Raw genomic sequence first — 13,721 nt, 5'->3', positions numbered from 1 at the left:
ACAGCCTGCGCTAAATTGCCCCTTCAAGTCAAAATTAAAGCAAATGTCTGTTTTATGGCCATGTTTTCTTGGGCTGCAGCTATGGCGGGAGCGCGGGCCGCTCAGCGCTGGGAAGCGTGCGGAAGGTGGAGGGGCTCAGGGTGGCTTGTACCTGGGTTGTGGACTAGCCACTCTGCATGGAGCCTTCTGGTTCACTCCCTGCATCCCTCCCTCCTCCGCCCCTTTTCTGTGCAGTGAGGGTATGAAGACCATCCTATCCGCAGAAAGTCTCTCATCCATCAGGCTCTTCCTCCTCTCCCAGTGTGGTCTGGAGAGTTCTTGCTCTTTCGCTTCCTAGACTGCCAGTGGAAGCCCTGAGATCATTCTGGCCAAGGGCTTGACTTGAGGTCTGGACACCCCCAGTTTCTCCGGTGGGACTCAGGGGTGGCTGCTCAGGCTCCAGACTACCCCCCGCCCTCACACTAGTTTCTCCCCACCTAGTCCACCCTGGTGTATTGGCATTCTGAGTTAGGTTGCTTTGAAAAGAAATTCTAAGGCGATGATGATGATGATTGTGGTGGTGGTGGTGGTGGAGGAGGAGGAGGAGGAGGAGAAAGAAACCACTGGTCTATTTTATTCCCTTCATTATTCAAACGAAGAAAGTGAGGCCCAGAGGGGACGTGTCGGAGAAGATCCTTGAATTCGGCCAAAGGAAGTCTGATTCTGACCCAAATCAGTTCCCCTCTTCGGGTTTTAGTTTCCTCACCTAGACACATAAGTACCTAAAGATGACAACAATAGCCCATGTTTATTGACCCCTAGGATGTGAGGTCTTAAGTGTTATGCATTTTCCATGGGCCATCCCATTTAAGATTCAATAACTTTATGAGCTATAATAATTCCCATGAGAACACTAAGGCAAGGGAGGTTAAATAAGTTGGCTGAGGTCCTTCAGTGGCAAAGGCAGAATTTGAACCTTGGCAGTCCCTCTCCAGGGCCCGGGCACTCAGTCACCACTCGCATGAGGACGGAATCCAGATGGGTCAGCTGGGAAGCGGGGGCTCAGCCCCACTGACCCCTGGGCCAGTGTTCATGCCACTGGGTCAGGCTGTGTACTCAGCCAGGGCAGTGCGGGTCTTAGGTCGTCTGGAGGCTGCTGGGGTCCTCTGTACTCAGGGCTGTGACCATGATACTCGGCACACACTCTGGAGCAGGGAGCTTTGGGCCAGAGCGGGGCTTCCAGAAGGAGGCTTGGAAAGGCTGAGGAGAGCTTTTAGGTTTGTCATGAGGGAATCCAGGAAGTGTAAGGGTTCTTGATCAGGGCCGTGACTGTACAATATTATAGAGAAGCCTCTCCCTGCTCCCTCCCCGCCCCCAGGTGGCGTGCCCACTTAGGAAGTCCTCTAGTAGGCGGCTCAGTCCACAAAGCCATGCAGTGACACCCCGTCCCTCACCCAGTGTGTCCCTTCCACCCTGGTTATTCCAGCTTCTTCTCAGAGGCTTCACTGCTAGAACTAGATGTTGGATCTGGCTTCCTCCTCAGAAGACAATTTATGGCGACATGTCGGAGACTCTGTTTTAATGAAGTTGCAAAAGTAGGTTAATGGGCTGTGGGTGTTTTTCATTCCCTTCCCCCTGCCCCTTCTCCACCCCTGGGCAGATGAATGATGCCTCTCCCAGCACGACTCAGAGTCGGGCTGAGGATCTTGGGCCTGGACGTGTATGCTCACATATCTCTTCCTTGGCCTCCACTGGAGCCCTCAGTACCCTCCTCCCTGCTGCTGGCAAGGTGCTCAGCACATCTAGCCCCCATCCCTCCTGCTGTAGCTACGGCCTGAAGATGCTCCAAAGTCTGCCCAGCGGGAAAGAGCATGGCATATTTGAGAGGCAGGAACCAGGGCAAGGGCTGGGGCAGGGCTTGGCACCCTGGGGAAGAAGGCAGCCAGAATTATGGCTAACGGATTTCTTTTGGATGAGAGAGGCCTGGAGATGGGAGCTTAGCTAGCATGGACCTGGGGAATTCTGCAAGCTGATGCTGATATTTTGGGGGAGGAGCTGAGTTTCTGAGGATCTCCCCCATTGTTGTTCCTCCTTCTCTAATTCATTTCTGTGTCTCCTAGGGCCATGCCTGATACATGGCTGCCCTTGCAAATAGTCGCCGAGTGAATGATGGACACAAGAGTGAGTGGGCCTTTTTTCCCTGTCCCCAGTCTCTGGGGCTGGAACTCATCCCCATTCTTGCTCCCTTCCCACCTGTCTTCCCAGTGCTTGCCCCACACTGCCACGTCTGAGGACATTTTCCACAACTAAACTGCAAGAGTAATTCTCCATTTATTTGTCTGGGTCCAACATGAGGGTCTGTCATCCTGGAAGAGTGGGGTCTCCAGGGGGAAGGGTCTATCTCTTTTCCCTCCAGATTCTCCCCTAAGTGATCCCCACGTAGGGCTCTAAGATTGGGGTTGGGGCCCAGAGCCTGGTTGTACTTGAAGGCACACATCCAGGAGGACCATCCTGCTGTCTAGGCCCCTCTCTCCAGTCCTTCCTCCCTATAGAAAGCCGAGAGCACTCATAGTCTCTGGCCTGTAGTCACTTCCAGGGGAGAAGGACCCTTCTCCACTCCCAGCCCCTTCCTGTCAACAAATGAGGTTATTGGTCAGGGTTTGGGAACGCCAGGATGGGGTACAGCAGGCCTCACTTCCCTGCAACGTCAGACCATCCCCCTTTTCTGGGAGCCTGGACCTCCTCCGTCCTCTCCACCCTTTGGCTTTCTTTTATAGACTTAGCTCTCTTCTCTCCCTGGGCCTGGGAAGGATCACAGGTTTGTGGCCCTTTGGACCAATGTTGTAGACATCCTGAGAAGCTCTACCATGATGCCCAGAAAAGCCCACCATAATCCCCAGGCCAGTTCTTTTTTTCTTTTTCTTTTTTTCCCAACCCAGATAGGACATTCTTCTCGAAGACTCCAAAGACCTCACTGGACCTTGCTCCATACTCAGTTTTGCTGTGGCAGAGGGAAGGGCAGGTGCGCAGGGCTGGATGTGGGTTGGGGGGAGCTTGGGGGGTGTCAGTCAGGGTCTGGTAGAGGGGCCCAGTTGTCTGCCACCTTGTCACAATCTCCGAGGAGCTCAAGCAAGAGACCTAGAGGGTAGACCTTGGGAGGCCTGAATTGCTGGGCTCCAGTTTTAATCAGGGATGGGAAAGCAGACTGAGGGTGTGACTTTTCTTTCACTCAGTTCCAGCCGAAGGCCTCCCCTCACCCGAGATGCTAGGGAAGGGGTCTGGGGGGCCAGGGAAACCCAGAAGCCATGGTAGTTTATGCCTGATGTGGGAATCCTAGGGCTTCTGTGGAAGTTTCCACTGAACAAGAGGTGACGGGACTGCTGGGTTCCCAGGACCATGGGAGCCATATACTGTATGCAGTAGAGACATCCGTTGATGTCTCTGGTTGGGCAGATCTGGTTGGGTCTGAGTGGGGAAGAGGGTTGGAGGGTTGGGAGGGAAGACACCCAGGCTCGTTCCCCTAGTGCACGAGAGGACAGTAACACCCGGGAGCTGACTTAGCACTAGCTGGAAGAGGTTGTTCAGAGCAGGGAGAAACAGAGGGAAGAGAAACCAAGGGCTTCCCATTGGGAAGGCCTCATGGAATGGGGAGAGTGGGCACAGGACTGGAAAGGAAGGGAAGGGTGGAGTGGTGGGCTCTCACAGGAGGCGAGGGAGGGGGGCGGGTGTGCCCCCCTTGAAGGTCGGGAGGCGGGTGTCCTGGCCAGGCGGGGTTCCACCTGCAGAGTGGCTGGAGGTTGGAATCTCTGTGTGTCAGAAGTTGCCGAAAACACAAGTGTAAACGTGGAGTTGGGAGGTTTGGCGACTCCAGGCCCTCGATCTTGAGCAATTCACACCCACTTCTAGTGTCTTCTTCCTCTAAGCGTGGAGGGTAAGAACATCAAGCATTCTTGAGTGTTACAAAAGCTTCTCTGGTGGGTGAGAAGACTGCTGGGCAGGGCGGGGTGGGGGGGGGGTAGGCTGTTTGGGCCTCGATTTAGTGGATTTCAGCAGGTGTCAGGCCTCCGTTGTATGTGAGAGGGCAAACTCGGATGGGGGCCGGACAGCACTCCGGCCCAGTTCTGCCCCTAGCTGGCCCCTCCTACAGCCCTGCTTCCCTACTTGCCAGACCAGGGGAGTTGCTCTGGCTGACTTCTAAAGGCTCCTCCCTCCATCTGAGACTTGTTTAATAATGTTCAAAGTCCTTGAAAGTGTCAGTTGAGATCATGGATGCTGAGAAGCTTTGCCAAAATAGAAAGCATGCTCTCAATGTGAAGGTTTGAGGGGCAGCTGGGGGTGGCTATGGGCTGCCATCCATCTGGACTGGGACCCCTGGAAGGGAAATGCGGGTAGCCTGGCTCAGGTTTGTGCCCGCACCATTCCCTTCCCGCTTCCCAACCCAGCTCCAGGCTCTGGGGACCAAGCCCTGCTCAGGATGGGGGTGGGGCTCCCTGGGGCAGGGGCAGAGGGGGTGGGAGCCTCCCTTCCAAGTGGCTCCGAGCTGGAGCACAGCAATTACGCAGGAGGATTTATGTCCCTTTGCCTTTAATCGGAAACTCCGTGTCAAGAAGAAAAATTTGCACTGTCCTCCGGCCCGGCTTCCTGCTTTATCATTATTATTGGAGGAAGGTTGATTTGGAAACTTAAAGAAAAGTGGGGTTGGGGGTGGGAGCCACCAGGGAAGGGGAATTGGGGGGCAGAAGGGTGGCCTTACTACTGTTGTCCTGGTTTGTCACTGGAGGGGGACAAAGGGCAGGTCAGGGGCTGAGGGTCCTAGAGCGCAGGTGAGAAGAGACCAGAGGGACGCTAGGGGAAGGGTAGGGGCCGGGGGCCATGGAAGGAAGGGGCACCCAGGAGCTGGAGGGACACCACGAGGGAGGGAAGGGGTGGGAGACCACAAGGGACAAGCAAGGCTTGAAGAGACTTGGAGAGAGAGGAAGAGAACCAGGGCTCCTAGTGGAGGAAAGGGGCAGCTCCATGTGGAGGAAGATGGGGGAGGGGGACAGTCAGGGGCTGTCAGGGGGATGCTGTGGGAGAGGGACAGCATGGGGTCGCCAGAAAGGCCACAGGGTGGGGGAAAGGAGGGCTGGGGGGTAACCAGAAGGGATAGCCAGGGGCTGGGGGGTTGGTCCAGGGGCTCTGGGACTATGGCTGTCAGGGGTCTATACCTGCTGACCTACCCCCACGAAGGCCATTCTCCCCTGGCCCACGCAAGACCCGTGTCTCCTGGCCTCCTGGGTGGAGGGCACTGGCCTCCCACAAAGCCCTAGGTTTCCCTTTCTCCTTCAGGAGCTGTTTCTCTGGATGGTGGGTGTAGTGAGTGGTTATATGCTGAGGGAACCCCTCGGCTCTGGACCCTGCACGTATTGCAGCAGAAGTGTCTGAGGGAGAGGCCTGCGCTCTGGGGAAGGGGAGGGAGCAGGAGAGAAGCCATCTGTCCTGGTGTCCCCCTGCCTCTTTGATGGAAGCCCTCCTGGTGTCTTACCAGCTACCCCTCCTGTGCCCGCGATGTCATGCTGCTGTGTGGAACGGGCACCGGCTCTGGAATCGGTCCCAGGTACTGACTACCTGCGTGCACCTCTGTGAACCTTAGGTTTCGTGTCTGCAGTGCGGTGACAGTCGTATTTCCATGGCAGGGTGTTGTCAGGATGAGAGATGATTAGGTAAGGGATCCAGCATGTAGTAGGCCTTCAGAAGACACCATGCCCTTCTGGGGGTCAGGTCCAATATATGCAGCTTCTTTTGTTTACAAAGTACTGATTAATGCGGGCTCTATGCCTTTCCTTATCTGATCCCTCGTGACAACTCACCGAGGGAGCTGGGTAGGTGTCCTTATCCTCACTGATGACGGGAACCATGGTGCGGAGCCCCCCACGTGACTTGCCTAAAGCCACACACACGTCACTGGGCCAGCCAGCTGGCCTCCATTCTTCCCCCGAGGGTCCCACACGCAGCCCCTCACCCCTGGGGTCTGGGGGGACTTTGGGATGATGGCTCAGCTTCCGATCCTCCTGCAGCCCGGGCCATGCCCACACTCATGTACCTCCTCCCCGGCTCAACTAAGAGGTTTTATAGCCGTTTACGAGCAATTTCTGTCCATATATCACCGGAGATATATAGCCAGGCAAATATTAGGGACCCAGGCGGAGGTTTTAAGAGGCAGGTCTTACTGCTGCTGAAAGGAGGCGTGATCGACAGCCTGCAGACACCCACCTCCCTCTTGCTCATGGCCGGGCGGTGGCAGCATGGACTGGGCTTCAGCCTGGAGAACTGTCTGCGGAGCTGGAGTGTCATGCGGGTGCCCCGGGGGTGTCTGGTGGCCATCCAAGGCTGGGCTCTGTTCTTCAGAGAGCCCTGCGAGGAGGGGGCGTGGCAGGGGTGGTGGTGTGAATGAGGCTAAAGATCACAGCACAGACTGGCTCGACAGGACCCCCTCTCCACACCCAAGCAGGGAGACACTGAGTTCCAGCGGGTTCGATGCGCAGAAACAGACGGAAGTGAGATACCAGGGAAGTACTGCCTCCCGAAGGGCCATGGGAAGAGACAGCCACACCGCTTTTTTGATGGAGGTCTTTAAAAATGGTCTAAACGAGGAAACCCCTGGCCGGTGGCAGAGGGCTGGACGCGTCCTCTTACACTCTTGGGCCCCAGCCCTGGGGACACTGGAAGAAGGTCTGTAGAGGAGGTCAGCCTTGACCTCCTCCACTGCTCTGGCCCCAGCCTGGCCCCTGTGCCCCCTGCCCTGTGTGGACTGCTCACCCTGCCTTGGGTGAGCGCAGAGGGGCGAGGAGAGCCTTCTTGGCTTGCGGCATATGGTGAGAAGATGTCCTGGGGAATCCTCGCTCCTGATTTAAGCGGCTCCGACAGCTTTATGGCGCCTCCTCGAGTGAGCCCCCAACGTTGGCCGTTTAACTTTTTAGCGTCGTTTAACGCTTAGGCTCCGGCGGACAGGCAGGCCCCTCGGCCCCAGAGGCAGCAGTACTAAATCAGGACACTCTGAGGCCCCGATAAATAATTTTTACAGGGCACGCAGCCCATAGATCACCAGTGGGGGTGGGGGGAGAGTGGCTGTGATATTTCAAACGATTGTCATATATGACTACCCCGTGCTCTGATCCAGGTCGTCCACATGGCAGCCGGCTTCATAACCACAGTCAGCTCCAGGGCCCTCTGCATGGGGCATGGGAGGAACAGTGGAGACACAGTTCTCTGGTGGCCCCACAGCCAACAGATGACCCATTGCCTGCCCTTGTCTACTGACGTGGTGCCCCAATCCAAGCTTCCTCTGGCACTGGGATAATGGGGTTGCTGAGAGCAGGGTGGGCAAGAGGAAGAGAAAGAACTTTGTGTAGGCAAAAGGTCACTTTCGGACCACCTTCCTGGTCCCCAGACAACTCCAAGCCTGAGTGCTCCAAGGGACCTGGTGCCGGGACTGCGGCCAGAGGGAGGACAGACCAGAGGGCTGGAGTGCACAGGACCTGCGGTCAGCTCCCTGCCATTCGCACCTCTAGGGAAAGGGGCAGGGCGGCAGGGGGACAGAGGAGAGGGGAGTGTGGAAGGACAGAGACTGGAATAGCGCAGGGAGAAGGGAGGGAGGAGGACAGAAGAACAAAGATGGAAAGGCGAGAGAGAGAGAGAGAGAGAGAGAGAGAGAGAGAGAGAGAGAGAAGGGGAGATGGACAGGGACTCACCCACAGGGGACACTGCAACAGATGGGGTCTTTTCCTAAAGCCTGGTGCCAAGCTGGAGAGACATGGTATGGACAGACCCGGGGCCGCAGCATCTGTGCCCTCTGAGGGCACCCTCCAATTGGCTCCAGGCCCACGTTACTCTGCACCAGCTCCGCACTGCCCCCGCCCTTGCCCCTCCCTTCAGTGCCCTTGCCCCGTCCCCTCATCTGTAAGATCCTGGGATTTGCGGGGACACTTAATCCATATGGAGCTGATTCATTCCCATCTAAATCATCTCCATCAGCTTCCCTAAGAGCCCTCTGATGTGCCAGCCGCCATTCCTCTCCCCCGGCGGTGGCGGGCTGGGGGCTGCCAGTAAACAAACCTCAGCGGCCATCCATCAGTCCAGCGGAGACCATTCGTCTCTCCAGCCCTGCTCCCCCTCCCCGCTCCTCCAGTCCCTCCATCCGTTTGTCTGTCCCTCTTCTCAACATCCCTCTCCTAGAACCTCCACGTCTCTGCCTCGTCCAGGGTAGGATCTTGAGGGGTCATGTCAGCTGCCCCCCCCCCCCATCTTCACGAAGACAGGAAACTTACCCCACCCCTGGCTCAGCAACATGGAGGTTCACCGCCTTCCAAGAAGAGAGGCCTCCAAGTCTGATGATACTGCTACACGGCATGGACAACCCATACGCAGGGACGTTCTTTCCTCTGTCTAGCTTGTCTGTCTGAGATCCACGTAGGATCATGTGTCTGAGCAGGAGCGAAGGTAAGGTGATGGGGGTTTTGTACGAGCACGGGAATCTCCAGTATCTGTAACATGCTCCCCCGTGGGTTAGTGTGGTATATGAAACGCAAGACCAGCGAAATGGCCCTCCTTTGCCCCATCCACCCCAGCAGAGTCCACCCAAGCACACAGTGGGTGCCCCGTGCCGATGGCTTGCTGGCCATAATCTTGTTTATGAGCTCCAGTGAGTCTAATGGCCTTCCGTGCATCCCAGAGAGGTGTCCTGTGGAATGACCCAGTGGGTCTGATTGTGGCCCTCTAGCCTAGCAGAGTTTGCAGGGAACACTAAGGAAACATCTCTCACTTCTGCCCTCCTACCCAAACTTCTTAGCCCAGTCCTGGGGGGCCAGCTTGTGTGAACGACTCTGTATTGGCAATAACGGGGCTGGTGAGGAGGAGGACGAGTGGCAGGTGGGATGGAGCCTTCCATAGCACCGAGGTGGAACCCTCGCATTTGGGGGGATGCCCTCATGTTTACATGCATGAATGAGAGATCAGGAGGCGTTCCTTCCCATGATGGCCCTTCCCCTGTCAGGTTCTTCAGGTCATTCTGGGAGTGATGATTCTGGGAAAGGGCCGGGGGCCCACTAGCCCCTCAGGAGAAGATGGGGTCTGGTTCCTCTGGTCCCATCTCAGTTTCTCCATCCACAGCACCAGTGAGGGTTGGGGACAAGTCTACCTCTAGAGTAGGGAGTCTGGGTCAGACTCTAGTAAGCTTGCAGGGGGTGGGGGGTGATTTGGGCATGAGTGAAAGGGTTTAGGGAGGGAGAAGTCACAGGGGAGGGGATGAGCCTCACTTAGATTCCACAGTAATGAGGAGCAGGAGAGGCAGAGGAGAGGAGGTGGGGAAGAAGAGTCTTCAGATGCCCTAGGAGAACTGGTGGCCCACACTGCCATTCCCTCTGAGAGACCCAGGACACTTGGTTGAGCGTCTAATCACCCCCCTCCCTGGCCCAGATCAGACCAGACCGAGTAGAGAATCCCACTGCATGAGCTCCCCTAGCCCATGATTTCCCAGCACCTCTTCCCCTTGTCACTGGTCCCCTCAGGGAGCCGCTGTGAGTGCACACAGAACATGTGGGGCTCTTCCAGCTGCTATCCAGCTGTGAGGACCCCTGAGCATGCCCCTGCCACCTCCCAGTGGGAGAGAAGACTCTAATTCTAGTCCGAAAGCTGAGAAGGGTAGCGGGGAAGAGGGGCCGGAGGAGGCCATGGGGAAGCTAACCATGTACCCCAGTTGTGTGGACATATGTGTGGGAGGGGAGGGGCTTGCAGGTGTCGAGGCCCAGCTTAAGAAGGATGGAGTGTTTCCTAGTTCTCTGAGCTAGAGACATATGGGGTATATAACACCAAGAAAATGAAAATTATTGCCTAAGAGAGAGAGAGAGGATGTGGGGGAACAAGAAAAAATCCAAGCCAGGGAGACCAATGCCATCCACCCCCGTCACCATCATGACCTGACTATCTGTGCTTGACGACGACGTCAAAGTCTGAGGGGAGGGGGAGCTTGAGAACTGACCCTCAGGGCCTCCCGGAGGGGGGAAGCTAATCCCCCAAATGTGCATTTCCCTGCTGTTACACAGAGCGGGGGAGCTGGGAACAGCGCTCAAATTCTCCAGGTGGGACAGCTGCTGGGGCTTTTCCCCTTTCCTTCCCTCTGCCCTCCCTGTTCTCTGGGCTGTTGGGGGAACCAGCGAGCTCTTCTCCCACTGGCCTGTCTCCCTCGGGTCTCCCCAGGACTGGGCCCTCCTTGTCCTCTCAGTGGGTTCCACCCTGTCTTGTCTCCCCCAGATCTCTTCGTGCAAAAAGCTTCCCATATTTTGTCGCTCCCCACACAATCCCCTCCTTTGAAAATAGTCCACTTACCCAAACTTGTGGCCAAAGGGGGTCCTTTAGGATCCACTTGTAGGCTGGTGCCTTCATCCAGCAGGGCCTGGAGTTTCGTTCGTCCGTCCAGCCTCCTTCACGCAACATCCGTGTGCCCAATGGGGGCCATGACCTCTACGACGCAGGCAAGGATTCTAGAAGCGTTTCTGTGCTCACAGGCACAGCTCCAGGAGCAGCCTGACTTTTAATGGAGTTGGCAGCCCTTGTTCTGATTCCAGGAGAGAGAAGTGTCTAGAAGGATGCCAGTGGGCTTGGGTGTGACTGATGCCATTTCCTTAGGGGAGGCCACCTCCTGTGAGGTCACCCTGTGATAGTGGTGACTGAGGCTGGATAGCAGGAGGAACTTCTAAAGACTCAAAGTTGAAGGAAAGATTTCCAGGTTTCAGTGAAGCTTTTGGGAAAGGATGATGTTAACCTTTTCAGGCTCTGTGGGAGCAGAGGGGTCTGTGTGTCTGGAAGGGTTTACTTCGACCCAGGTAGGACTGACCCCAAAGAGGGATGGCCACTTCCTCTTTCCAGAACCCTGACTCATCCACACTCAGGGCAATCCCACTCACAATTTCTTAGATGATTGTTTGTTCCTTGGCCAGAAATCTGGTTCTTGAACTCCGTCTCCTATTCTTTTCATGATCTGGGAACAAACCATCTTTGGGAACCAAATGCAGCTTCAACTTATGGAGCCAAAAGAACAGAGAGGCAGAGTCATTTCTAGACAGTGACACTGCAAACCTACAAGGAGCTAGGAATGTCCCCTATGGGAATGCCATCTTCTCTTTTTTGCATGGGAAGGGAAAGGATGTGACCCTGGGGGGAAAGGGCACGGTTGGTGAGAGCAGAGAGTGATACCAGCTAAAGAACACCCCCCGCCCCCGACCTCCGCCCAGCCAGCCCGGATCCAAACGTGCACATGATGGAAATGTCTTCACAGCCAACGGCCCCTCCTTCCCAAGGAGAAAATCCCACAAGTGGGGAACATCTGGATCAAACCACAGCCATGAAAGCACAACATCAAACGAGGGTTTCCCAGCGACCCTCCCCACAGGCCCTGCTCCAAGAGAAATTGCAGATCTTCCTGCTTGAAGCTTTTAAGTGTCACAGAACCCCCTCAAGTTTGGGATCACTCCTTATTCACTGGAGACAGATGTCCCTGAGTGAGCACGGTTGGGTTTGATTACCCCCAGCGGGAGAGGGTGTGTGTGACCTGATCCTGGCCATGTTGGGGGGTAGCCCGGGATTTAAAGCCGTGATGAGGGGCTCCAGCAGTTCAGGCTGGGGGCCGGGGAGAGACAGGGGACAGGTGGGCCTTTTAAAACGTGCCTACATCAAAGGTTTGAGTAGGCTCCCTTCCCAGCGTCGGCGCCTGCGGGGCAAGAAAAGTGCTGATTTCACCACATAACTGCACGTAGGATGGATCTCAGTCTGAGAACTTCTGGGGAATGTGGAGAGGGGAGGGAGGGTGCTCCCGAGAGGGGAGGAGAGGCCAAAGGGGGTTTCTCATTTCCAAAATAGCCTGCCTAGGCCAAGGGAAATGGGACCAGAGTCTGCCTCCTTCCTACTCAGCCCCTGCAGAGGGAGATCGGGAGGGAGGGGTGCGTTCTTCCAAGAGGGAGATCAGGAGGGAGGGGTGCGTTCTTCCAAGGTGGGGAGGCTGGAGCAGCCGCAGCAGTGGGAGGTGGGCCCGGGATCACAGATGGAGGTCCAGGCGCAAGCAGGGCCATCTTCCCCAAAGGTGTGAAGGAGGAAGGACCGCAGACCATGTAATTCTAGGAGACAGTAGGCTCTTCCCTCTCTACCGCCCAGGGTCCTTCCAGACCCAGGAATCAGAGGGCACCCGGCCATCATGTTGGCAGCGTGGGATGGACTGCGGGGCAGACGGGTTGCGGGGGAGCACCCCAGGGCCGGAATCCCAGTTCAGATTTGAGTAATCTGCCCAGAGGATGTGTGAGAGAGTGTGCTGGCACGTGGGCACCCCACTGTGATCTTGGTTTAAGAAGCCAATGGTTTATTCTTATGGCGGAAGGTGACCTTCAGTTGGGAGGGGTAAGGAGAAGAAGGGGTACCATTTGCTTCGTTATATTAGCCACCCCCCCCCCAATTTCAGGATGCCTTCCCCTCCCCTTTCCTCTCGGAGGGTTAGAAGTGTGTGTGGTGATCTGATGATGCCAGGTGTACCCATAGTGTTGGTCCCACACTGCTTTATAAAGGTCTATTTACAGTTTCCTTTCCCGTCTGGGCTGAGAGCACCTTGAAGGCACAAACCCCCTTACTCTTCCTGTGTTCCTAGCGCCTGGCACAGTGCGTGTTCCTAGCACCTGGTGCAGTGCCTGGCAGAGAGCGGGTGCTCAGTGATGTTCCCTGTTTTCCCACGGCCATTGTTGGGAAAACAAAGGACACCCACATGATGATTCTTCAGCATCCTGGAAGCCTCTGAGGGGATCCTAGCTCCTGGCCTACCTCCTTGGGGAGGATTCTCGCTGACAGCTCTTTCTCCCACCCCTGAAATTTATTATCCATAAAGTTCACCTTCATGGTCAGGTTTATTTTATTCTTATTTTTTAAAGTTTATTTATTTATTTAGTTTTGAGAGAGAGAGAGACAGACAGACAGACAGACGCAGAGAGAGACGGAGAATCCCAAGCAGGCTCCACCCTGTCGGCATGGAGCCCAACTTGGGGCTCAAACTCATGAACCCTGAGATCGTGACCCGAGCGAAAATCAAGACTCTGACGCTTAACCTACTGGACCACCCGGGCGCCCCTATTTTATTTTTTAAAATCTGGGATGGATCTGTCTCTTTTTTGTCACATATGACCCAATGCTCTTTGGGACCAGGCTCTTTGCCCCTACTCTTTCTATGGCTCTCTGTGCCAGGAGGAAGAAGTTCAGTCAAGGTCGGTTAGCTATTGACTGGCTGACCCTCTCCTCCGAATGCCGGCGTCTCAGTCTTTGATGTTGTAGCTCATCGGGGGCTCTGATGGCTGAGCCTCTGTGAGCTGCTGAGGTGGGGATGTCTTGGCCTGATGGGGTGGATAGGACACACGAAGGAGCCCTTGTCCCAGTCAGGGGAGGACACGGGGGCCTGAATGACCACAGGCTGAGAGAATGCTTGAGGGGGATGTCGTGGAAATGACAGAGGTCAGTAGGTTTTATTCCGAAAGACTCTTTGGGAGTGGAGAGAATGAATGCCCAGAAGGGCGGGCGAGGCAGAGCGTGAAGGAGGGTATCCAGGTGGGTTAGGCTTGCAGAGGGTGCGGAGGCTAAAGCAGCTTTGCCTGCTGGTGAAGGCCCACGTGTGAGCCTGGCAGCCTTATGTCTGGGAGGGACGGGGCAACGGTCAACATTCCTCTAGACCGTGAGGA

At 55.9% G+C, this 13,721-nt stretch overlaps 1 long non-coding RNA gene across 1 annotated transcript; it reads left to right on the top strand.

The window, feature by feature from the left end:
- The first annotated feature begins 594 nt into the window (after positions 1–594).
- On the top strand, positions 595–12,999 carry LOC123592015. Its single transcript, XR_006709551.1, has 3 exons — positions 595–3,001; positions 5,507–5,681; positions 6,467–12,999. It is a non-coding gene; the product is annotated as an uncharacterized LOC123592015 (long non-coding RNA).
- Positions 13,000–13,721: the final 722 nt, after the last annotated feature.

The sequence above is a fragment of the Leopardus geoffroyi genome, chromosome B4 (genome assembly GCF_018350155.1).
Source record: "Leopardus geoffroyi isolate Oge1 chromosome B4, O.geoffroyi_Oge1_pat1.0, whole genome shotgun sequence".
In the NCBI taxonomy this organism is placed as follows: domain Eukaryota; kingdom Metazoa; phylum Chordata; class Mammalia; order Carnivora; family Felidae; genus Leopardus; species Leopardus geoffroyi.
This window is presented reverse-complemented; position numbering and strand designations above follow the sequence as displayed.